The 26,348-nt window shown below is 45.2% G+C and overlaps 1 protein-coding gene across 6 annotated transcripts in view; it reads left to right on the top strand.

Moving 5' to 3' along the window:
• Positions 1-26,348, top strand: part of disp3 (dispatched RND transporter family member 3) — a 374,656-nt gene that overhangs the window by 954 nt on the left and 347,354 nt on the right. For 2 of the 6 annotated variants that reach the window (XM_078425711.1, XM_078425717.1), the window contains exon 1: positions 364-487. The exons of 1 other annotated variant lie outside the window; for it this stretch is intronic. The gene's annotated coding sequence lies outside the window, so the exon portion shown is untranslated. Of the gene's footprint in view, positions 1-363; positions 488-950; positions 1,370-13,600; positions 13,707-26,348 lie in introns of those variants that run through there. 3 more of the 6 variants (XM_078425713.1, XM_078425715.1, XM_078425716.1) reach the window with 3 other exon arrangements.

Raw genomic sequence — 26,348 nt, 5'->3', positions numbered from 1 at the left:
CTCTCCCCCTCTCTTCCTCTCTTTCCCTCTCTCTCTCCCCCCTCTCCCCCTCCCTCTCTCTCTCCCCCTCTCCCCCCCCTCTCTCCCCTCCATCTCTCTCCCCCTCCCTCCCCCCTCCCTCCCTCCCTCCCCCCCTCCCTCCCTCCCCCCCTCTCTCCCCCCCCTCCATCTCTCTCCCCCTCCCTCCCCCCTCTCTCTCCCCCCCTCTCTCTCCCCCCTCTCTCCCCCTCTCTCTCCCCCCTCTCTCCTCCCCCTCTCTCTCCCCCTCTCTCTTCCCCTCTCTCTTTCCTCCCCCCCCTCTCTCCCTCCATCTCTCTCTCCCTCCATCTCTCTCCCTCTCTCTCTCCCCCCCCCCTCTCTCCCCCTCTCTCTCTCCCTCCCTCTCTCTCCCCCCTCCACCCCCTCTCCGCCCAGTGATCACTCCATCGTTTGCTTTCTGTTGGAGACTCTCCCCATCACGTGCAAGGGAAAAGGCGAGCGTGAACTGGTAAGATTGCTCTCGTTGTGTGAACAAAGAGAGGATGGGGAGCAAAAGGATAACTTTATCCTTTGTGAGTCAAGTGTAACTTTGCCTGAGCCGGTGTGTATGTATGTGTGTGTGTGTATGTGTGCCCTGCTGGAGGAGTGATGTGGAGAGTAGGTTGCCAACTACTGTATCTTTAATCTCAGGGTTCCAGGTCAGCATTGTTTCTGTGTATTCTTTGCAGGAAGATCAGAGTCTAGATTTTGTTTGCGTTTCTGCTCAAAACCCCCCGACCTCGGATTTAATGACTGTTCTCTGTCTATGTTATAGTTTGTCTCTATTTGTTGTGTGGCTATTAAAACAAGCGGCGTTGTGGGTGCTGTCGTTTTAGCATTCATAACGGGCAGTGTTAACGGAATTCTGATTCTGGTCGGCATGCAACATCGGTTAACAAATTACACGTCCCCTCTTGCTGCAGAAGGGGATTTAAGCTGTTAGTGAAATCTTGCTCTCCTTTTTTTGGGGGGTGTTTTCTAAGTGAATGACTACAGTGAATGTCAGGAGGCGTGGGCACCAGCGGTTTGTAACTAACCTTTCCCTTCCATGGGATGTTATATTCCTCGGGTTTTTTTTTTAACTGAACATACACCAAGAAGTTTACTCAGTTGCTCCTGTTTTGTATCTCTTCGCGATTTTAATTTGTTGAGGTCGAGTTGTGGAATCTTACCCACACCGTGTTGCAAACTCTTCAGTCTGAAGAAGGGTCTCGACCCGAAAAGTCACCCATTCCTTCTCTCCTGAGATGCTGCCTGACCTGCTGAGTTACTCCAGCATTTTGTGAATAAACACCTTCGATTTGTACCAGCATCTGCAGTTATTTTCTTACACTGCGTGTTGCAAACTCAGGTAAGACAGCGACATTGGCGATTTTCAAAAGTGTGAGTTTTGTTTTAAGTTACCGAGTGAAAGGAAAGGATTTGGAACCTTTGTTTCTTGTAACAATTCGATCGTCTCTGTACTGTCTCTGGTGATTTAAAGTCGAAAGTATCTCGAAGCTTTTGAGCTGCACTCTCATGGCAGAATGTCTTGAGATTGTACGATATTAAGATTGTTTCCACATTTTTCCCATTTGTCCCATCTGGATGGTGTTGGTTCAAAAAGAGATGCCCAACCACCAGAGCAATCCCACCATCCAGCAATCTGCCTGTTGTCTGTCCTACAGGTTACAACTCCTCAGGTGCATATCCAACTAATGGTTAACTGTGTCCAGACCTCCAGACCTTTTGTGTTGTGGGGAAGAAACACCATCTTTCCCCTAATATATGTTCTTAAATCCATTCTCCTCAGCAAAATAAGCCTGAGATGTTTTTATTACTATAAATGAGGCTTTCATGATTTTATAATGATCAAGTTTTTTTTCTTCGTCTTCCTCTGTTCTCATGACAATAACACCTAGTCTTTCCTGTCATCCCTGATAGTTACAGGGTTTCAACTCTGCCGATGTATTTGTAAATCTCTCTCTGTCGTGCAACACATCTTTCCTCTAATGTGAAAGACCAGTGGCATAGATTGTACCCCAGCCATACCATAATCGACGATGCGTAACAGTTCTAGTGTAACTGGCTACTTGTGAATTGAGTGTAGGAAGGAACTGGAGATCACACACTGAAGGTGGACACAATGTGCTGGAGTAACTCAGCGGGTCAGGCAGCATCTCTGGATAGAAGGAATGGGTGACCTTTTTAGGTTCGAGACCCTTCTTCAGTCTGATGTCAGGGGAGGGGATGGGACAAAGATAGGATGTAGTAGGAGACAGGAAGACTAGTGGGCGAACTGGAAAGGGGGAGGGGAAAGAGAGGGACTGAGGAACTATCTGAAGTTAGAGAAGTCAATAGACAATAGGTGCAGGAGGAGGCCATTCGGCCCTTCGAGCCAGCTCTGGAGAAAAAGTGTTGGTGATCTTTTGCAAAACCCTTCTTCAAACATGTTCTACTTTTGAATAGTATATTTGTGACAGAGAATGATGGAGTTTTGATATGAGGAGAGATGGGGTTCGTGCAGGACAGGGGTCTTGAGATAAAAGATTAGTCTTGCTTTTATTTCATGGAGCAGATAAAGGGGCTGAATTATTGCCAGATTCTTTATCATGTGTATATACTGTGCCTCCGGTAAGGAAGGAAAGGATCCTGTATATCTTTTATTTACCTTATTTCCTTGCCTGCGTACGAAGGAACTGCAGATGCAGGACCGGTTCATAGCCCAGGGCCATAGCTGCTATGAACCGGTCCTGCTGAGCCGGATGGCCACGGCACGGTACCGGCGGCACGGTAGCGCAGCGGTAGAGTTGCTGCTTTACAGCGAATGCAGCGCCGGAGACTCAGGTTCGATCCTGACTACGGGCGCTGCACTGTAAGGAGTTTGTACGTTCTCCCCGTGACCTGTGTGGGTTTTCTCCGAGATCTTCGGTTTCCTCCCACACTCCAAATACGTACAGGTATGTAGGTTAATTGGCTGGGTAAATGTAAAAAAAAATTGTCCCTAGTGGGTGTAGGATAGTGTTAATGTATGGGGATCGCTGGGCGGCACGGACTTGGTGGGCCGAAAGGGCCTGTTTCCGGCTGTATATATATGATATGATATGATATAACGCATAGATCAACTTGCACTTTACCCTGTCTAAAAACTGTTACAATTGTTTCGTTTCGTTGGGTTGCTGTTAATTGCTTAAATTATTGCATCGTATGGGAGGCGCATTCCCAATCTCGTTGTACCCCTGGGCATAATGACAATAAAGATATATTGTATTGTATTGTATTGTATTGTAAACCGAAGATCGACACAAAATGCTGGAGTAACTCAGCGGGACAGGCAGCATCTTTGGAGCGAAGGAATGGGCGACGTTTCGGGTCGAGACCCTTCTTCAGGGTCTCGATCCGAAACGCCGAACATTCATTCTCTTCAGAAAATGCTGCCTGTCCTGCTGAGTTACTCCAGCATTTTGTGTCTTTCTTATTTCCTTGCCTTATTGCTATTGGAGAATCTGTGGACAAATTATTCCAGATCTCTCCATTTTGCCATATCTCACGCTATACGTTTTCCTATGTATTCCCTTGCTTTACTGCACCTCTCCACCATGCGTTTCTCTGGGGTAGATTAGACCTTCCACATCTCTCATCAATCCAAGGCATTTCACCTCACTGTCAACCACATGAATAATTTTGTATAACCTGCAAAGTAACTTTCCATTCTACATTTGATTCCAAGTCAACAAAGTTTCGAAAGCAACTGACCTGGTACTGAGCGTTAGAGAACCCCATTGCTGACAGTTTTCCAGTCACAAAGACACCAATCAACCATCACGCCTGAGTTCTACCACCAAGCCGGTTTTAGATCCAGTTTTCCACTGCCCTTTATTTTATTTTTGATCAGCCATTGTTGCTACAACCTATTTAGGTCAAATCAAGAAAGCACTGACCTCCTCCACTATCCTTGTTACCTCCTCAAAGAACTCAGTCAAGTTGTGACATGTTTCTTGGCAACTCCATGCTGACAGTCCCTAATTAAAATGCACCTTTCTAACTGAAGGTTTATTCCGTCCTTTTGAATAGGTTCCAGTAATTTGGTACAACACTGAAGACGAACTGCTAATTATTGGTTTATCCCTTCTTTGCTAGACCACCTGTACAGCATTGAAGTTATTTATTCACAAAATGCTGGAGTAACTCAGCAGGTCAGGCAGCATCTCAGGAGAGAAGGAATGGGTGACGTTTCGGGTCGAGACCCTTCTTCAGACTGATGTCAGGAGGGCGGGACAAAGGAAGGATATAGGTGGAGACAGGAAGATAGAGGGAGATCTGGGAAGGGGGAGGGGAAGAGAGGGACAGAGGAACTATCTAAAGTTGGAGAAGTCGATGTTCATACCACTGGGCTGCAAGCTGCCCAGGCGAAATATGAGGTGCTGTTCCTCCAATTTCCCGTGGGCCTCACTATGGCACTGGAGGAGGCCCATGACATAAAGGTCAGACTGGGAATGGGAGGGGGAGTTGAAGCACTCGGCCACCGGGAGATCAGTTTGGCCAAAGCGGACCGAGCGCACAGCATCAGTAGATGTCCAGTTCTCTGGTGCTATTCTGTCACCAGGGGGGGGGGGTTGAAGTTTGCAGTCTCTTGCTGCCTTTGACCATAATGTCATCTACCCCTTATGATGGATCCCTTTACAAAGATGATAAACTATCCGTGGCTCTGAGCCATCAGTCTTAACTTCAACACGGGTGTCGATCCCATTATTTGTCATGACTGTCATAGAATATTCACGAAGATACCTGAAGATTCCATAGAGTTTTGCTCCCTGTTACATCTTGTACTTCCCTCCTGTGCTTTTTTAAAATCAAAACATCTTTTGCATTCTCTGCATTGGTTTTGTACCTCTATTGATTTCCCTTTTCCAATTTCATTTCTTCTTGCACTCTTCCAGCTGCTCGACTGTATTAAGCTCTCGGTATCTGAGATATACTTCAGTTTCTGCTTTCTCCTACACTTTGGCAGCTTCTTGTCCAGGGAGCTTTAGATTACACAGAGTTCCTGTGTCTTCATTCAAACATGTTTACTTTAAACTCTTGATTCTCCTTAAATGACCCCCAGAATGTAGCTGTTGCTATTCCACTTAAGCTATTTACAGAGTCTGTATGGGGAAAAAGAACATTTGTACAAAATATACCTTGCGGATTGATCTAACGACTTTGATAGGTGCTGCAGGAAAATTTCCAGGGATTCTTTGAATCTGTTCATTGTGAAACCCGCTGCATCTATTCTCTCAGCTCTCCATTTGCATGTTGGTGTGCTGGCAGGCTGAACTGGTCATTCATTACTCAATGCCGTTTGCACAGTGATTAGAGACACAAAATGCTGGAGTAACTTAGCGGGCCAGGCAGCATCTCTGGAGAGAAGGAATGGATGACGTTTTGGGTCGGGGCCCTTCTTTAGACTTCAACCCTGCGGTGCTGGCTCGAAGGGCCGAATGGCCTCCTCCTGCACCTATTTTCTAACCTGAAACGTCACCCATTCCTTCTCTCCAGGGAAGCTGCCTGTCCCGTTGAGTTACTCGAGCATTTTGTGTCTATCTTTGGGGTAAACCAGCATCTGCAGTTCCTTCCTTTGCATTTGTGGATCTCTCGCTTAGTACAAAAGGGAAGAATCCCAGCTTTCTTCTTGCTAACCCAATGGTATTGAAACTTTCCCAAATATTGAGCCAGTTTCACTGGAAATATTTATTTGGAAATTTTTTATTTGTACACACGGGCAATAATCTGCATGTCAATACCTTTTTCTTTTAAGTTGCAGGTTAGTCATAATGTACAACATGAAATGGGCCCTTTGGCCCAGCATCCATGCCAACTAAGATACGCGTTTATGTTTGTCCAGTGTTTGACTCGTGTCCCTCTAAACCTCTCCTATCCATGTACCTGTCCAAATTCCCTTAAGTGCTGTTACTGAATCTGCCTTTACCACCTCTTCTGGCAGCTCATTCCATGTACGTACCACTCTCTAATTGGAAACAAAATGCTTGTTGGGCTCCTATTAAATATTCCCCTCTCTCGTCCAAAACCTATACTCCCTAATTGTAGATTCCCCAACAGAGGGGAAAAAGGTGCTGCACATTCACCCTATCTAAGCCTCTCATGATTTCATACACCTCTATAAGATCACTACTCAAGTCTCTTCTGCTCCAAGAAATAAATGCCCAACTTGCCAAACCTCACACCCCTCCAGTCTTGGCAACGCCCTTGGAATTATTTTCTGCGCTCTTTCCAGCTTAATTACATCTTTTAAATTTAAACAATGGATGCACCACATTGTGTAAGCAAGTGTTGTTGGAGATGGGATTGCTGTATCCTCCTACCATGCTACCTACTCCGGGCAATTGCTTGTGTAATTTGTTCCGCACCACTTGTTTTTGTGGAAGTCGGGCAGGATTTGGGTGGACAAGTCAACCGCTAGGCTGCCTGCCCGCCCGCATGACCTGGTAACGCATCAAGTGGTAACCTTTCAAACTTTATTTGATGCCACCTTCTGAATACAATGGTTAAAGTCTAGGCTTGCACCAGGAGTAAAGAAAATAATGTCCTCCCTTATATTGGTAACTCTTCACTCCTCCTGCAAATTCAGGCTTTGCTGAAACTTTTGTTTCTGCCTATTTTTTTTGTTTGGAGATGCATGCATTTGGAAATAATTTATTTCGCATTCCCCAGCGATCTGGTGAAAATAGTTGGGTGATAAGACAGTGCTGTGTGATGATTGCCAATTAGTGCTTCAACTGTGATTGTTGAGTGGGAGTGACTGCTTAATCGAGGTGCAAATTCACATTGAGTTGTGCTCCTAACCTGTTAAAAATCAACCGTTAAATCCCTTGTTAGGTTTAAACTTTTGCCTGTTGATGTGGATTGGAGAAATGCGAAACAGCTGCTGAGCATAACAGCGTACAGGAAATTGGATTAACCTGGTTTAACGGCATCAATAGAGCCAATTTCAGTCAGTTGCTTCGATGGAATAAAGTGATATGGGGAGAGTTAAGTTTTGAAAAGGAAACCAAGTGCTATTCAGAATTCTTCTCGAATATTCCAAACTAAACCGAGTTGCAGGATCTTGATCTTGGAACACCTGCGAAAAGCCAGAAACTGTTAAATTGGAAGACGTGGAATGGACTACTTTATTGTCATGTGAGACAAGGCACAGTGAAATTCTTTGCTTGGATACCCAAGGTATACATTCTTGGATAATACAGATTAGTTAAGTTTAGATGTACAGAGTGGAAACACACACCCTTCGGCCCACCGGATCCGCGCCGACAAGCGATCCCGGCATATTAACATCCCTACACACACTAGGGACAATTATGCATTTTTACCAAGCCAATTTACCTACATACCTGTACATCTTTGGAGTGTCGGAGGAAACCGAAGATCTCGAGGAAAACCCACGCTGGTCACAGGGAGAATGTACAGCATACGTACAGGCAGCACCCCAAGTCGGGATCGAACCCGGGTCTCCGGCGCTGCAAGCGCTGTAAGGCAGCAACTCTACCGCTGCGCCACCGTGCCACAGGCGTTTGAACTTTTTTTTCTCTAAGATACCTTGGAAGTGAAAACTCCCTGACAACATCTGTGACCCAGTTTAATACAAAGTACAAACTAATCTTAGTAAATGATTATTCCAGTCGGTAAATGTAACGCCCACAGTGACTGGGCTGGGTTTTGCTCCTAGTTTTCGGAATCACGTATTGTCTTTCCGCTGATTAGTCAGCACACAACAAAAGGTTTTCACTGTACCTCGGTACATGTGACCATACACCAGACAAAGTTTAGAGATGCAGCGCCAAAACAGGCCCTTCGGCCCACCGAGTCTGCGTCGACCAGCGACCATCCCGTACACTAACACTATCCTACACACTAGGACCGATTGACAATTTTACGGAAGCCAATTAACCTACAAATATGGATGTCTTTGTGGGAGGAAACCGGAGCACCCAGAGAAAGCCCACCCGGTCACAGGGAGAACGTACAAACTCTGTACAGACAGCACCCATAGTCAGGATCGAACCTGGGTCTCTGACGCTGTGAGGCAGCAACTCTACCGCTGCACCTCTGTGCCTTCCCATCTTGTTGGGAATTTGCTATCGATCTCCTTGTCCTTAGCTGATGGAAAGATAAGTCAGGGTATCTTCGTTTGGCAGGTGCTTCATTCTTTAAAAAAAAATTGTGGGCCTTATGTGTCGTTGGCGAGACTACTATTTATTGTCCTTCAGATGATGATGATGGGGTGTGTCTGGTTTGAACTGCTGCAGTCTGTGTTGAAGCTATTCCCAGCATCTCTGAATAGCAAGTTCTAAGTTTTCGATGAAATGAAGATAAAGACGTTTTGATTAATATTACTGAGTAACTTGGGAACTTGAACCAAACGGTGACCCCCCTGGTGATCTTGTCCATTTATCGATCTTGGGTAAGATCTTCTTCTTGCGTTTGAGGCAGCAGAAGTTATGAAGCTGCTTCTGCTTCTGCTGTCTCTGTTTGTTGTCGTTCGACTGACTGAGGTCACTTTACTGGGCTCACCACTGGGGAGGTCGACAACGTGAGCCCCATTGGGCAAGATTAGGAATAGGTCATTTCCACAAACCCTTTTACTGTTGATGCACATGTTCTCTGTTATTTGCTTCCTCTTCCCTTCCCCTAACAAGATATTTGGAGCGAAGGAGAGTTATGAGGAACTAAGATCATGGCAAAAATGAAGTAGATCGCGGCATTGGAAAATGATGGTGCAGTGCATTAGGACATTTAACAATGAAGTGGCAAAACTAAAGGGCGGCATGGAAGAGCTGCTGTAGAGCTGCTGCCTAACAGCGTCAGAGACCCAGGTTTGATCCTGACTACGGGTGCTGTCTGTGCGGAGTTTGCAGGTTCGCGTGTGTTTTCTCTGAGATCTTCGGTTTCTTCCCACACTCCAAAGACGCACAGCTTTGAAGATTAATTGGCTTGGTGTAAATGTAAATTGTCCCTAATGTGTGCAGGATAGTGCCTGCGTGCGTGGTGATCGCTGGCCGGCACGGACTCTGTGGGCCGAAGGGCCTGTTTCCGTGCTGTACCTCTAAACTAAAGCCTTGCACAGTACCTAGAAAGCAAATCGCACTGAAACATTTCCACTTAAAGTGATCCGTGACTTGCTGGGCATGAGTGATGTAAGTAGTAGGTGACGTTATCTTAGTTAGTTGTAACATTATGACAATTCAATTTTGTTATGCCCTCTGTTCAAATAACAGAGGATCAGTTTAGTTTTCTTAATGACTAAAACAGAAATGCTGCCATTAGTAATGTTATCAAAGTTGTGGTAAATATTATACTGTAATTTGACTCTTGTGTTGGAGATTCCACCTCAAAAGAAAATTTGATAGTGTAGTTCCTAAGTTGGGATTCTGTTTGGATGAATTCCGTTGATTTCTGATGATGGGTGTGGTCAGTTATGTGAATTTTTCAGTTTCCCTTTTCCAGGCTTGAGGGGAATATTGAATTGTTAAGCCCCTGTCCCACTTAGGCGATTTGTTAGGCGACTACAGGTGACTAGGCTGTTGCCACACGGTCGCCGGGGTGTCTCCTGTACGGTTGTGAGTCGTCTCCAAAGAGTCGTAGCGTTTTTCTGGTCGCCGCTGGATTTTGAAATGTTTAAACATTTTCGGCGACTTGGTTTGACGCCAATGATCGTAGCTTGACGTCTCCTGACGGGGGCGCTGTCGTAGGTTGTCGCCAGGTGATGTACGTTGTCGCCGGTGCTGACTTCGATGAATTCCATTGGCGACTACCTACGTCAACCGGCGACAGGGTTTGACAGGCATCAAAACCGGAGGCCAAAATGACGTGAATTGTCTTCAGTTGTCTTCAGTTGTCGCCGACAGGGTTGTAGCTTGTCGAGGGTGGACGTAGGTTGTAGGTTGACTTCAGTTGTCGTAGGTTGTCGCCTGCGTGGTCGTAGGTTGTCGTAGGCGCGGTCGTAGGTGGACGTTCTAATTCACGACGATTGGTTGTCGGTAGCTTGCCTTAGCTTGACGTCGACTAGGTGGTAGGTTGTTGTAGCTTGTCGTAGACATTGTCGTAGGGGGAGTCCAGTCACCGGTTTTTCGGCGACCTGCTACGACTATGACAGTCGCCCAAAAAAACCCACCTAAGTGGGACAGGCCCCTTAAAGCAGCCCTGATATGCTTGGGGCACTGGCAACGTCTTGTCAACTGTTCTGAGATACTTTGTGAAAAGCTTTGTTTGCGTGCAATCTAATCAAATCATACTATCAAATCGTACAATCAAGCCGTACACAAGTATAACGGAGTGCAAAGGGAAACATACGAGAGTGCCTAAGATTGTGTTGGAGCAATAGAGCATTACAGTTCTAGAGGAAAAAGTGCAAAGTCTGCAGTGGGGTAGATTGGAGGATGGGGACTACACCCTAGCTTATGGGAGAATTGTTCTGTAGTCCGATAACAGTGGGGAAGAAGCTATTCCAGAACCAGTAATCAGCAACATGCATACATCGGACTGAATAGACTACAATGAATAGATTCTAATATGTTCCCAGAACCTACTACATCTTCTGAAGGTGTTGGTTGGATTATCCCCTGCAATACCAGTCCATTGCTGGTGTGCAAGCCAATGAATTAGTGCTGCCGATGTTCACTAATTGTGCAGATGTGCAAGGAGCAACACGGTTATTGTGGTGTGTAGGAAGGAAGAACAGATGCTGGTTTAAACCGAAGATAGACACAAAATGCTGGAGTAACTCAGCGGGACAGGCAGCATCTCTGGGGAGAAGGAATGGGTGACGTTTCGGGTCGAGACCCTTCTTCAGACTGGTGGTCTGACTATTGTGGTGCTGGAATGGGAAGTGATTGGTGTGGGTTAATTGCACATCAGAGATGCTGCACTTTCTTTTTGGAAACAGTTGTACATTATCTTAATTGTTTCAATAAAAGAAAGTCGTATCTCCACGATGAATCATTTTGAAATTTAATTTGTTTTTTTCAGCGATAATTTTAAAGAAAAACTGCCAATTGACATTTGAAATTTGGTGCTAAATATTTCATAATGCCTATTATGATAAACATGCTAAAACTAAAGTGTGTTCCAACGGGGGCGTTTCTCGGAATAACAAACTGCAATGCAATAAATATCAATTATAATGTAAGACTAATTATGAAAATTAGGGACTAATTTGGATGGCTAATTGAACTATGAAATAATAGTTTTGTAGCGTAATGGACTTTGCAACAAGTGTCAGAGGAATGTGTTTGCCGATTAATGCCAAAGTTTGCTGTTTAGTGAATTTTCAAATGCCGTGCATCTATTAATAGGTGTTACAAAAGTGGAACTGAGCCTGATGCATTTGTTGAGCAGAACTTAATGAATGCCATTAGTAATCCCAGATACTGAACTTTTACAAGACATTATCAATAACCCCCTCCCAGTTCATCTTTCTTTTGCTTGGTATAATTGATGGTGCTGTTAGGATAACCGGGCTGGCGATGCGACATTGCATGCCCCCTGTGTGGATATTGATTTTCGACTCTGGTGAACCTCCTTGGGCTGCGGTTATTAATTAAACTCGATAACAGGAAATCATTCTTCTACTGTTACCCGTGATCAGCTGGAAGTATTTTTTGAATAAAGTGGACCTGAATTGGCGATCCTACTCGCTTTGCTATTTAACAGGAACTGGACTGGCTATTTTGGACTGTCTATATCAGTGGCCATTGTAAATTGTGTGTATAACCTACGATATGATATGATATGAGAGAACTTTATTCATGCCAGGAGGGAAATTGGTCTGCCAACAGTCATAAAACACGACAAGATACGTGAAACGTGGAATTAATGTGACGAGTGGAAAGTCCAGATTTGGGGATGTGCAAAGATTGGGGGAGGGGGAGGGGGGAGGGGGGGGGGAGAGGAGTCAGTCGACCTCACGACAGAAGGGGGAGGAGTTGTACAGTTTGATAGCCACAGGGAAAGAGGATCTCCTGTGGCGTTCTCTGCTGCATCTTGGTGGAACCAGTCTGTTGCTGAAGGGTGCTCCTCAGGTTGACCAGTGTGTCATGGAGGGGGTGAGCTGTATTGCCCAAGATGTTGTCCAAGATAACCTGCGATGTGGGCAAGTTGGCCTGAACAATGTGTAATTCTATGTACCCTGTGAAGCTCCACAAGTAAGGTGGCCATTCGGCCTAACTGGTCCATGCTGGCTTCCGGCATCGAAATCCCGTCAGATTAACTGTCCCTTCCATTTCCCTGGTCATTTACAACTGCCTTAGTTTTCCAAACCATCGTCTTTTAATTATTTTACTTGTCCGAAAGAAGGGTAGTTTATGGCGGGTCAATTAATTCAGCACAACTTGGGAATGTGGGAGGAAATGGGAAAACTTGGAGGAATCCGTCATGTAAACAGATAACTTGCAAACTCCACACGGGCAGCAGGTAAAGGAGGAGTGCAATAATATGGAATTCTACTTGCACTCTGAAACCCGTCGTAGGTTGGGGTGGCACAGTGGTAGAGTTGCTGCTTTGCAGCGCCAGAGACTCTGATTCGATTCCGACTACAGGCGCCATCTGTACAGATTTTCTACGTTCTCCCTGTGACCATGTCGTTTTTCTCCAGGTGGCCTGGCTTCCTCCCACATTACAAAGATCTGCAGGCTGGTAGGCTAATTGGATTCTGTAAAAATTCCCTAATGCGTAGGATGGTGTTGTTTGTGTATGAGGTGATCACTGATCCACGCTGACTCAGAAGGCAGAAGACCATTGTATAAATAAATGTCCTGTCACATTTAAAACATCTGATTACTGGGTGGACACGAATTCCGAACTTTAGAATGTCGTGGCCAGTATTTATTTCCTCTTCATCGGCCCCACCAAATACATTAGTTTTAAATGGTTATTCTGAGGGGGGGGGACCTTTGGTGTTTGCACCAGTGTGCATTGTAGTGACTGCAACAGGTCAACAGTGGATGCCCTGTCTCTGGCTCCCGACTCTGCACTGGACTACTCGGACAACAGGAGCACGTACGTCAGGCTGTTGTTCATCGACCACCATGCACTCGAAACTTACCATCAAACTCAGAGTACTGGGTCTCTGCTCGGACTTATGCGATTGGATTCTTAACTTCCCACCATCGGTAAGAATTGCTGCTTTTAGTTCAGAGATACAGCACGGAAACAGGCCCTTCAGCCCTTCGGGTCCGCGCCGACCAGCAATCTCTGCACATTGACACCATCCTACACCCACCAGGAACAATTTTTACATTTACCAAGCCAATTAACCTGCAAACCTGTACGTCTTTGGCATGTGGGAGGAAAGCGGAGATCTCGGAGAAACCCCGCGCAAGTCACGGGGAGATCGTACAGACTCCATGCAGACAGCACCCGTAGTCGGGATCGAACCCGCAACTCCGGCGCTGCATTCGCTGTAAGGCGGCAACCCTACCGCTGCGCCACTGCGACCGCCCTAATAACACTGCTGATAACACTTCCTACTGTGACTATCGGCACAGGATCGCTTCAAGTCTGCGTGTTCGCTCCTCTGCTCTGCTCTCTCTATACCAACTCTCTATAGAGTCTCTCTATAGACTCTGCAGCCAAACACCATCTTTACCACCATTGTTGGACGAATAACGCGTCGCAGCATCAGAGTACAGAATCAGAATAAAGGCATTGGCCAAGTAAGTAAACACGCAGGGAATTTGACTTGGTGCTTTGCTTGCAGAAGTCCTTGTTTGTTTGGCACAGGAGTTGCAGTTCGTTGTTGAGAGAACGTGGATTTGCAAGGAATTTACCCGGGAGGGGTGTGCGTGTTCCTCGTTTCCGGAGTCGGGCGAGTGCTCCAGAGCGCTTCCCCTGGGTCCTCCTACGCCTCACGGCCTTGCACGTAACCACAGCCCCGCCGACTGGTATGTCCAAATAATCCAACGAGTGAGAGAAATCCGGAGCAACGTTTGGAGGAACCGAATGCCGAAGGTTAATGAGTGCCTCTCTCATGATGGTAGGAGGGAGATTGATAATGTGAATGAATAGTGCCAGAACAACAATCTTGCTCTCAACAAGCCAGGGTCTATGAACCTGTGTTTATCAATGGGACAAATGGAGAGAGTCAGCGGCATACAGTTCCTGGTCATGCATTTCTCTGAGCTGTACTCAGCACAGTACATTGATCCAATAACAAAGCAAGCTCATCAATGCCTCTACGGGCGGCACGGTGGCACAGCGGTAGAGTTGCTGCCTTACAGCGAATGCAGCGCGGGAGACTCGGGTTTGATCCTGGCTACGGGCGCCGTCTGTACGGAGTTTGTACGTTCTCCCCGTGACCTGCGTGGGTTTTCTCCGAGATCTTCGGTCTCCTCCCACACTCCAAAAGACGTACAGGTTTGTAGGTTAATTGGCTGGGTAAATGTAAAAATTGTCCCTAGTGTGTGCAGGACTAGTGTTGGTGTGCGGGGATCGCTGGGCGGCGCGGACCCGGTGGGCCGAAGGGCCTGTTTCTGCGCTGTATCTCTAAATCTAAATCTAAAATCTACTTCTGTAGAAGATTGAGGAGATTCCGTATGTTGCTAAATACACTCCAGTGAACTTCTACGGGTGTACGGTTGCGAGCAGACGGTTTGCATTCACTCGAATGCCCAGGAGTGAAGGAGGCTGCAGACAGTGGGGTGGACATTGCTCGGCCTGTCACAGGCACTGACCCCTGTCATCAAAGGGATCGACAAGAGCTGCTGCCTTACAAAGCCAGCTAATATCACCAAAAAAAAGCTCTGGCAATGTTCTCCTTTTGCTGCTCTCGTTGGGAAGAAGGTACAGGCGTGTGAAAACCGTGACCTCCAGGTTCAAGAACAGATTCTTCCCAGCAACCATCCGGGTCTTATTCATTGCACCACGCCAACCACTACACTAACCGCTTGGGTTGAGTGGATGTGGAGAGGATGTTTCCGCTAGTGGGAGAGCCTAGGACCGGAGGACATAGCCTCAGAATTAAAGGACGTTCTTTTAGGAAGGAGGTGAGGAGGAATTTCTTTAGTCAAAGGGTGGTGAATCTGTGGAATTCTTTACCACAGAAGGCTGCAGTGGCAAAGTCTATCTAAGGCAGAGACAGATAGATTCTTGGTTAGTATGGATGCCAAAGGTTATGGGGGAGAAAGCAGGAGAATGGGGTTAGGAGGGAGAGATTGATCAGCCATCGGCAGCGTAGACTTGATGGGCCGAATGGCCTAATTCTACTATCACATGATGTTATGATGCAACTCAGGAACGATGATCTTTTTTTTGATGGACTGTATTTGGTTACACTATGGATTTTGGGTTTTGCACTGTTATGGTCGCAGTCTAGTTACATACTAATACTGATTATTATTTTGTTGATCATTGCGTATTTATTTTTGTTATTGTGTTAATGGGCCTCTTGAGCTGCAGCCAGCAGGAATTTCACAGTTCCATTGCTGGCACGTATGACAATAAACATTCTTGACTCTTGACACAAACTGCCTCATTATCATCACTCTTTAACGCATCTCGATAGCATGAGGACCTATAAAACAGACTTTTGATCTCTTTAAATATGCGGCTCAGTTGCATAACATTGATCTCCTCCTCTGCTTGATATTTTGACACCTTCAGTGTTTGTTTAGCTGTTGGTGCCAGATGTCTAATTTGACGACGTATTTACGTATTCTTAATTTAGTAATGAATCTTTTTCAAGTTCGGTTTCTTTCCTCTGAGTTTGAAATGCAAGGTGTTATTCATGTTCAGTGTGCTTATTGCTGTGTCCCCTGAACATTATGAAAGTAACTGTCTCCCGATTAATCATCCCACAATTCATTTGGTCACAGCGGCCCAATTATAACCGCTATTACTGATTGGCATGCCTTTGTTGACCATTATCTGGCCAATTAATTATCCAGCTTACAACTACTCTTTACCCCTTCTTGTCTGTGCCGATTATTATTTTTTTCCACTGTGTCGTTGTATCATGTATTCCTGAGTAAATGTATCCCGTACAGAAGGAGAAACATATAAGATTATTGAAACATATAAGATTATTAAGGGATTGGACACGCTGTGAGGCAGGAAACATGTTCCCAATGTTGGGGGAATCCCGAACCAGGGGCCACAGTTTAAGAATAAGGGGTAAGCCATTTAGAACGGAGATGAGGAAGGACTTTTTCACTCGGAGAGTTGTAAAGCTGTGGAATTCTCTGCCTCAGAAGGCAGTGGAGGCCAATTCTCTGGATGCTTTCAAGAGAGAGTGAGATAGAGCTCTTAATGATAGCGGAGTCAGGGGGTATGGGGAGAAGGCAGGAACGGGGCACTGATTGTGCATGATGAGCCATGATCACATCGAATGGCGGTGCTGGCTCGAAGGGCTGAATGGCCTACTCCTGCACCTATTGTCTATTGTATTAACGGGTGCATACCCATCGTACTACCTGGTATATACAGTAAATGGGTTCCTAAATTCACAGTTGTGCAAGAGGTGTTATTCTTGTTTAAGGACTATGAGAAAATAATCAGTAATATGCATTACAGCTTGCAGCCACCCTAACTCCATCATCTGTCAATTCTGTAAATTATCTTGCTTGCCTGCCAGATGATCCTGTTGCTGTAGAATATATTGCCTTTGCCTTTTGTTTCGTGCTGCATGCCAGAATTCATTTTCTGCAACTGATTTTTACTTGTCCCTATGTATCTGAGCAAGATGGAAAGCAAAACAAATAGTGTTTTAAGAACATTGGCCTCATGAAGATTTTTTGGGGTTTTTTTTTGCAGAAAGGGTTTCTGTTTGACAGGAGCTAGAAGAACCGCGCGGCATTTTTTTAATCTTGCTGATTTCACGCACAAGTGATGATGGCTTCTGCCATTATTTTGAACATTTATTTGCTTTAGTAAGGACCAGATTTCCTTTGGTGAATGAAGTGGAAGTGCTATTGCATTAATGGGCCTGTTGAGCTGCAGCAAGTAAGAATTGAATTGTTCCGTTGCGGGTACACGTATGATAATAAACACGCGTGGCTCTTGACATAATCTGCCTCCGTAAACATTGCACTTTGACATATCCTGGAAGTGAACAGATACATAGAAAATAGGTGCATGAGTAGACCATTCGGCCCTTCGATACAGCACCACCATTCAATATGATCATGGCTGATCATCCAAAATCAATACCCCGGTTCCTGCTTTTTCCCCCTATCCCTTGATTCCATTAGCCCTAAGAGCTAAATCTAACTCCCTCTTGAAAACATCCAGTGAACTGGCTTCCACTGCCTTCTGTGGCAGAGAATTCCACAGATTCACAACTCTCTGGGTGAAGAAGTTTTTCCTCATCTCAGTCCTAAATGGCCTACCCCTTATTCTAGAAAGGAATATAACACCAGCTGAAAGTGTGACTGTTCCATAGAATATCTGTTTTAGCATTTCCAATATTATCTTCAAAGTAGCCCTGTTAACATGATGACAGGCAAGAGGCCTGTGTAATTTATTGAAGTGTCAAACATTTGAATCGTTCTTGCTGTTTCCATTTTGGACTATAACCAAGTTTATATTTTGAAATATATAAATTTGAATGTGGATAGGAACTAGAGGTATCATTCACTGACCAATACTTAAGTCAATACTGATGATTTGGAGCCAAACAGCTGGGGATCGAGTAGATTGGACAAGTGGTCAATCCAATAGGTATTGAGCCTAAGATAGACACAAAAAGCTGGAGTAACTCAGCAGGACAGGCAGCATCTCTGGAGCAAAGGAATGGGTAATGTTTCGGATCGAGACCCTTCTTCAGACTTTCCAGTCTCGACCCGAAACGTCACCCATTCCTTCTCTGCAGAGATGCTGCCTGTCCCGCTGAGTTGCTCCAGCATTTTGTGTCAATCTTTGGTTTAAACCAGCATCTGCAGTTCCTTCCAGGGCCGTTTTTACAGCATTATGGGCCCCCGGGCAAAGCAGTGTACTGGGGCCCCTACCGTTACTCTCCCCCACCCCCCTTTCCCTACCAGCCCCCCCCTGTCGTGCCGGCGAAAAGCACTTACTGAAAAGCACTTAGCGATGGACTTAGGGTGCTACATTGTTGCGAAAAGCACTTACAGATCGCTGTGAGAAGCACTTAATGACCGAAAATGTTGCGAAAAAAGCACTTATTGAACCTACATTTTTAAAGTAGTATTTATTTATTGCAAGTCACTTAACATACACAGATCAGCATGGGACCCCTATGCTCATGGGGCCCCGGGCAAGTGCCCATCGGGCCCATGCGTTAAGACGGCCCTGGTTCCTTCCTACACATGTATTGAACCTATCGTGGAGAGAGCATTGTGGATATCCTTATGATCCCACACTTGGTTAAGGATATAAGGTAACAGGTTCCAGTTAGGTCAAAGCTCGGGAGGCTTTGTAAACGTGTACAAAAGTGGGGATGTAATAGTCATTAGTGAGCAACTTGCAATGCAGGAAGAAAGCAGTGTGGCTCAAGAGTTACTTGGTGACCTTCATATAACACTGCTTCCTGCTAGTTCCCACACTACATTGTAGTCAAACTCCAATAGTCTGTTGCCCAACTATTTGTAGGCCTCAATGGTTCAGCACCTGGTTCATATGAAGAAGTTTGTAGTCCCATCCCCTTCACTGGGGCCCTGGTTACGTCTCTCCTTTTAAACCTGCCTGGCAACATTTGCCATAATACTGTGCAACAGGTGGACATTAAAAAAATATATAATAATAATGAATTAATTATAATAGGATATTAATAGGGATAATGTCCAACAGTCCAGAAAATCTGTTATTCTGGCACTGTCAAAGTCCTAGGTGTGCTGGATTATTGCAGTTTTACACTATTTGGGCGAGGGTGTCATTTTTTTTTTCCTGACATCAAATGGGCAAATAGACTAATATAATCAATCTGAGGAGGGGTCTCGACCCGAAGCGTCATCCATTCCTTCTCTCCTGAGATGCTGCCTGACCCTACCTGTGTCTACCTACCAATATAATTACTGTCCAGTAAATCCTCATTTTGGGCAGTTCCTTAGGAACAAAAAAGACTATCTTCACAAAAAGTACTCAGAGTGCTGGAGTAACTCAGCTGGTGAGACAGCATCTCTGGAGAGCATGGATAGGTGACGTTTCGGGTCGGGACCCTGCCTCAGACTTCTTTTTCTATTCTGCTTTTGTGGGTTCTAGGGGAGTTTGAGACACTGCGGACTTTTCCACTGAGGGTTCAGGCCGCAGTTGATGGGGCAGGTGCCATGGATAGTTTGTGAGGTTATGTATTCCGCCGCTTGGACAGGGGCATGTTTGCACACCCAGTGCATGGCCTTGATCTTCAATACCATCTTACCAGGAATGCTGTATTTAAGTTTAGTTTAGAGATACAGCGCGGAAGCAGGCCCTTCAGCCCACCAAGTCCGTTCCGACCAGCGCTCCCCGCACAGTAACACTATCCGATGCACTAGGGACCATTTGGAATTTTACCAAAGTCAATTAACCTCCAAGCCTGTGCAAGGTTTTCTTCAAGGAGCATTTGAGCACATCCTTTGAATCCTTTCCTTTATGCCTCTTCCCATGGCAGAACTTGGAGAAGGCTGCATTTCAGGGGTCTGAGGTGCATATGACCTGCTTTTTACGCATAGAACATAGGAAAGTGCAGCACAAAAAGGGGCCTTTTGGCCAACAATGTCCATGCTGAACCTGATGGAGCCAAACCTGCTTGAGTTGACAGAGTGCAATAGGGCCTCAGTGCAGGGGATGTTGGTCTGGAAGAGGATGCACGTGTCCTCTAAACCTTCCCAGTGAACGCGGGTCTGGTTGAGATGGTTCCACACACGGAACCAACGCACTGGAGTCAACCTGCACACACCCCACTCAGCTGTAGACGAGACCAAGGAAAACGTATTTGGAATGAAAGATGTATTCAAGAGAGAGTTAGATATAGCTCTGAGGGCTAACAGAATTGAGGGTTACAGGGAGAAAGCAGGGACGGGGTACTGATTGTGGATGATCAGCCATGATCATGTTGAATGGCGGTGCTGGCTTGAAGGGCCGATTGGCCTACTCCTGCACCTATTTTCTCTGTTTCTATGTCCTCTGACCGTAGAACAAGGTTGCTCTTTTCAGTGCGTGCCTTCTTTGTCCGAGTTTAACGGCCACTGAAGAATGTGATTACAGTTTTGTAAGGTTAGTTAGATTCCACAGGAAGGACCTGTTACCAGGGTAACGTTCTAGCGTGGCCACGTATGTACAGCTGTGTCTCCAGTGACCAGTCGGCCTGCAACCAACCTTCGTTTGGATGACGATTGCAAGTCAGTTTTGATTTTTAAGTCGGTCATTAAAAGTCTTTCCTTTGGGATATTCCCTTGCTTGTATTCTCATGCATGGATATTGCTTGGATATTCCCATGCATAAAATTAGTATTTGTTCCAGCCTTGTTGCATTTTTATTTTCTGATGCACAACTGTCATTTCTCTGTTGCTGCACATAGAAATATAGAAAATAGGTGCAGGAGGAGGCCATTCGGCCCTTCGAGTCAGCACTGCCATTCAATATGATCATGGCTGATCATCCAAAATCAGTACCACATTCCTGCTTTTTCCCCGTATCACGAGAATCTTTCTGCCTTGCCTTATATTTAAATATTCCAATTTTGTTCCTGGACTTCCCTGCATTGTTGATGTGTGACTCACAGATGTTCCCTGACAGAATGACATTCTGCATTTGTCAGTATTTGTCAATTCTCCTTGCCGACCACAAAATGTGTTATGCAGCTATAACTAATCATAGAGTATCTTCGTAAATAACTTCGTAAATAAATGTCTTTTATTAAAGGTTTCAAAGGTCTTTTATTGTCACATGTACCAATTTAAGGTACAGTGACATGTGAATTACCATACAGCCATACGAAAAAAAAGCACCAAGACACACAACTACATAAAAGGTAACATAAACATTCACCACAGCGGATTCCCCACATTCCTCACTGTGATGGAAGCCAATAAAGTGCAAGCTTCTTCCTCTTTATTCCCCCGCGGTCGGGGCAGTCGAACCATCCGTTGAGGCGATTGAAGCTCCTGCAACCGGCGGTCGAAGTCCCCGCGTCGGGGCGATCGAAACTCCAACGTCAGGGAGATCGAAACTCCCATTATCGGGGCAATTGAAACTCCCGAATCGGGGCGATCGAAACTCCCGCATTGGGGCAATCGAAACTCCCGCATCGGGGTGATCGAAACTCCCGCAGCTTGGAGTTCCCGATGTCGGTCTCTGACCAGAGACCGCGGGCTCCTTGATGTTAAGTCAGCAAGCACCCAGGGTTGGAGCTTCAAGGTCGATCCCTGGCAAAGGGATCGCGGGCTCCATGATGTTAAAGTCCCCACGGTGGAGCTCTCAAAAGGCTCCCCACGGTGGAGCTCCCAAAATCGGTCTCCAGCAAAGGCCTCCAACTCCTCGATGTTAGGCCGCAGTGCGGACGGAGATACGATACGGAAACAAATCGCATCTCCGTTGAGGTAAGAGATTAAAAAAAGTTTCTCCCAACTCCACCCCCCCCCCCCCCCCCTACACTCCCCACATTAAACAAGCTAAAGAACACAAAAAAACAGACATTTAATACATACAAATAAAACACAAAGAATGAAAGGACAGACAGACTGTTGGCGAGGCAGCCATTGCTGCTGCCACCCGTGATCACCCAACACTCTGTACAGCCGGTGATGTATTTGGAAATATAAGCAGTGTAGGTGAAGTACCAGTCAATTAAAATTGGAAAAAAAGTGTGATAATAACCAGTTTAGTTTAGTCACGTGTACTGAGGTACGGTGAAAAATGTTGTATGTTGCGTGCTATCCAGTCAGCAGAAAGACTATACATGATTACTAACAAGGTAACAATTAGATTACAATCCATTTTAGGAGATGTTGGCTACGAAATGAATGTTTGCTAGGACACCAGCTACCACCTCCCACTTCCTCTTTGCATAGTTCCTTGGAACATTGGACATAACAACTGAATGGGGAGACTGTGTTATAGCTTAGTCTGTCATCCAAATGATTAGTGTGGGTATCCGAGGTGATGGGGAGAAGGCAGGAGAATGGGGTTAGGAGGGAGAGATAGATCAGCCGTGATTGAATGGCGGATTAGACTTGATGGGCCGAATAGCCTAATTCTGCTCCTTTCATTTACAAACGTATGAACCAATAAAAGACCTTTGAAACCTTTGAATTTCAAGAGGCAAGCCATAGAATTATACCATCCTAATGTGCGCAAATGGGATTAGTGAAGATGGGTGAAGAGGCTGGCATAAATATGGTGGGCTCTAAGGCCCATTTGTGTACTCTGCAACTTTATGCCCCTCCCCAAGTCCCTCATCTTTCCTTGACTATCGCACTCAAAACAGGCACGTTGGCCCAATTTACTTTGGACTTTAGAATTTTAGACATACAGTGTTTTAAACAGCCCCTTCGGTCCACACTGACCAGCGTTCACCTTCCTTCCGTGCACTCATCCTACGAAGCAGGGCCAATTTACAAAAGCCAATTAACCTACAAACCTGTACGTCTTTGGAGCACGGGAAGAAAAAGGGAGCACCTGGAGAAAACCCACGCAGTCACAGGCAGAACGTACAAACTCTATATAGACGGCGCCCATGGTCAGGGTCGAACCTGGGTCTCTGGTGCTGTAAGGCAGCAACTCTACCGCTGCGCCACTTTGCTGCCCGTACGGACAAACCAGTGCTTTATAAAAGTTCATCCTGACTTCCTTTCTCTTGTGCTCCCTTCTTCAGTGCGCGATCCTGTGTGCGTCTCTTTTAGACAACCCTTGCCTCATCACTTTCAATGAATTATTGCATTATCATTCATTTATATTGTCTCTTCTCATTTATCCTACCATAATGTTACACTTCGCGTTTCTCAAGAATTACATTTCACTTGCTGCCTATCAGCCCAATTCATCAGCATATCTCTGTGTCCTTGAAGTCTGTTAGCATCACAGTTCACCATGACTCCCCAATGTCATTTGGAAATGTTGTCCCCTGTACATCCAAGTTGAAGTCTCTAATGAATATTTAAGGAATTTATGCGAGCTCCCGGGGAATTTCATTGTACAGTTCTCTCCATCCGATTTCATACAACCTTTTCAATACTATTGCTTCTTGTTCCTTAGCCAATTCATTTAGCCAATTCACTGCTGCAGTGCTTGTTTTTACTTCAGGCCTTCAGTCTTGGGGCAAGGCGACTATTTGGACCTTATCAAATGTCTTTTGGAAATCCATATATACCTCCATTGATATTGTCTGTTACTTCATCAAAGAACACTATCGAGTTGGTTAGACAAGATTGTCATTTAACAAATCCATGCTGGCTTTCTCTAATCAATACACATTTGTCCAAGTGACTGCCATTTCTGCCTTGGATTATTGCTTTCAGTATTTTCTCCTCACTGCAGATGAAGTTATTGCTGTGTAGGTACTGGGTTTGCACTTTTTTTTAGCCACAGGTATACCAGTTGCTGATTTCCAGTCATTAAGCATCACCCTGCAGTTTATAGATGATTGGAAGATAATCTTCATGACCTTTGCAATTTTCACTCTTTTTTTTCCCTTCAGAAGACTGGGATGTCTTGCTGCGAGACTAAGTGATTCATTGCAGTACCTATCCTTTCAATTGTTAACCTGTCTAAAACCTCAATTGCACCTTCTTTTGTTGAAGCACCAACAACATAGTCATGTAGTACAGAAACGTGCCCTCCTTCAAGCTCTACCTCCCAGAGTATGGTCTCCCATCCGTTCTACTTTCTTTCCTGTTCGCATGCTTATGGCATGTTCCCTTTTTAACATTTTCAGCAAGCATTTTTTATGCTCTCCCATTACCTCCTCTTTTTTTTTCTTTCTCCTCCTTTCAGTCTGTAGAAGGGTCTCGACCTGAAACGTCACCCATTCCTTCTCTCCAGAGATGCTGCCTGTCCCGCTGAGTTACTCCAGCATTTTGTGTCTATCTTCGGTTTAATCCAGCGTCTGCAGTTCCTTCATACACATTTCTTAATTCCAAATGGATTCCATCCTTGAAAAATCCAGGCATCCTCTCTAGTTTAGTTTAGAGATACAGCACGGAAACAGGCCCCAAGTCCGCACCGACCAACAATACCCGCGCATTAACACTGTCCTACTACTAGGGACTATTTACACATACACCAAGCCAATTAAACTACATACCTGTACGTCTCTAGTACTAGAGCAAGTCACACTCCCCTCCCTTCTCCCCCCACCCCCAACCTCCCCTTCCTCCACCCAAGTCGTTTTACCAGTTCCACATTGTTGCCCTCTTGAGATCATACCTTCCCTGGCCAACAATGGGCTTAAAGGCATCATCCTGCCGGAGCTCATTGATGGCGGGCTCTGATTTGTCCTGGTCTTGACTCCAACTCTTCACCGTCCCCCTTCCCACTCTCTACTTTCGGTCTGAAGAAGGGTCCCGACCCGAAACTTCACCCATCCGTTTTCTCCAGAGATGCTGCCCGTCCCGCTGAGTTACTCCAGCACTTTGTGTCTACCTTTGGTATAAACCTGGCATCTGAAGTTCCTCGTATCTCCACACACCCGTGGTATTGCACTTGCCTGAAGTTCCTATTCAACTCTGCTGTATGAACTGCTACACAGTAGATGCCACTCACAACATTGGACGTCTCTGAATTACCTATAACTTGCTTACCATTTCAAAGAAAAAGAACATCACATAACCAAAGGAAAGAGTTTGGAACATTTCCTCAGTTTTCTAAAATATTTTTTTAAATAAAATATTTACTTGCTGTTGAAGGTAACTCAGCTTGCCTGTCAGGAAACCCCAGGACTTGGTTACTCTACTTTTGTGTGGTGACCTCCTGGAGGCTGTTTTTGTACTGCTGTACACCTTCAAAGTAGGACCAGTCTTAAGAAGGGGCTCGACCTGAAAAGTCACCTATTCCTTCTCTCCAGAGATGCTGCCCATCCCGCTGAGTTACTCCAGCATTTTGTGTCTACCACCTTCAAAGTAAGACTGATACTGCAGTGAACAGTGCTCAGGGGGGCAGTCATATTTTGGGATACTTTCATGGGCTGAAGTAGCCCTTATTTAAATGCTGTGTGCGTGCATTTTCCTGTCTATGCAATTGGCGCATTTAAGACTTACCAGTCTGGAGTTAAGGTTTACTTGTATATTGTGTGGCAGGTGACCTCAGGGGGCCAAAAGTGTTGGATGTCAACATAGGCAGTAGTTATGCAATCTTGCCTTATTTTCATTGTTTTTATGCTTGGGAATCGCTGTAAGGACAATATTAAAAAACGGAGACTATCCAAAGAATTCCGACTGTAAAGACTTTCAGAATGGCAAAGGCAAATGCATGAACCACTGACAAAGGCAACAAGTCCACGTTCAAGATAAACACCAGGATTCATTTCCAGAGGAATAATATGGTTCGATCGCATTGAGAGTTCAGGTGATGGGAAAAACTACAAGACGATGAGAACAAGCTTAAACTGAGTCTGGGGGGGGTGGGGGTTGTTTTGTGGGAGGGGTGGGTGGTATCAATATTTTATGTTTATGTATTTAATCCAAACTGAATTCCATAAGAGCAAATTGTATTCTGTATCTCAATTTTTAGTGTCGTGATTTATGAATTCTGCAAAAGGTGATTTATTTTCCTTAACATGTAGCTTACTTGTATTAATGTTTTCCTTTCTTAAGATAAGAACTATGTGATGTTTTCAAAAGATCTCTACTTTCCCATTCAAATTCAAAACTTGCACAGCAATTAAAACTCTGGAGAAATTAGCCCTTTATTTCTCATCATTAGCCACCAACTCAATTTTACCTTCAAATGTGAAACAAGGCTGTTAAGATTCTGGTAATATTGCAAAGCCAGTTTGTTACTAAATAACCTGAAAGGGTCCTTGCACACACATTGTGGGCTGAAGGGCCTCCTTCTGTTCTGTCTATGGGCAGGTGAAGCTGGACACCACTCATTCCTCGGTCTAAGAAGTGCAGTTATGTTAAGAATGTTTTAATTCCTCATTGGAATTTACATTCGTTTTGTAACCGCTGCCAAACTATGAGACTTAAAGAAAAAAATTGTAACGTCGCCTTACTGGAGTTATTGGAGCTGCAATGAGATTTTGTTTTGCACAGCTCTGTGTAAATTCGGGAGGCTGTATTCAGCGGATTTTCAGTGTTATCATTTACTTAAAGGCCAACTGAGATAGTGCTGCCATGTAAAGTTGGGAATTTCTAGCTTTTTGGCCTTATCTCCGGTTCCCAGCTGTTTACTGTACAAGAACTGTGCTGTACGCGATGATGCCTGACTTC

This window comes from Rhinoraja longicauda, chromosome 30 (genome assembly GCF_053455715.1).
Source record: "Rhinoraja longicauda isolate Sanriku21f chromosome 30, sRhiLon1.1, whole genome shotgun sequence".
Taxonomy (NCBI): Eukaryota; Metazoa; Chordata; class Chondrichthyes; order Rajiformes; family Arhynchobatidae; genus Rhinoraja; species Rhinoraja longicauda.
Note: the sequence above shows the minus strand (reverse complement) of the source record. Positions and strands in the feature narration are given on the sequence as shown.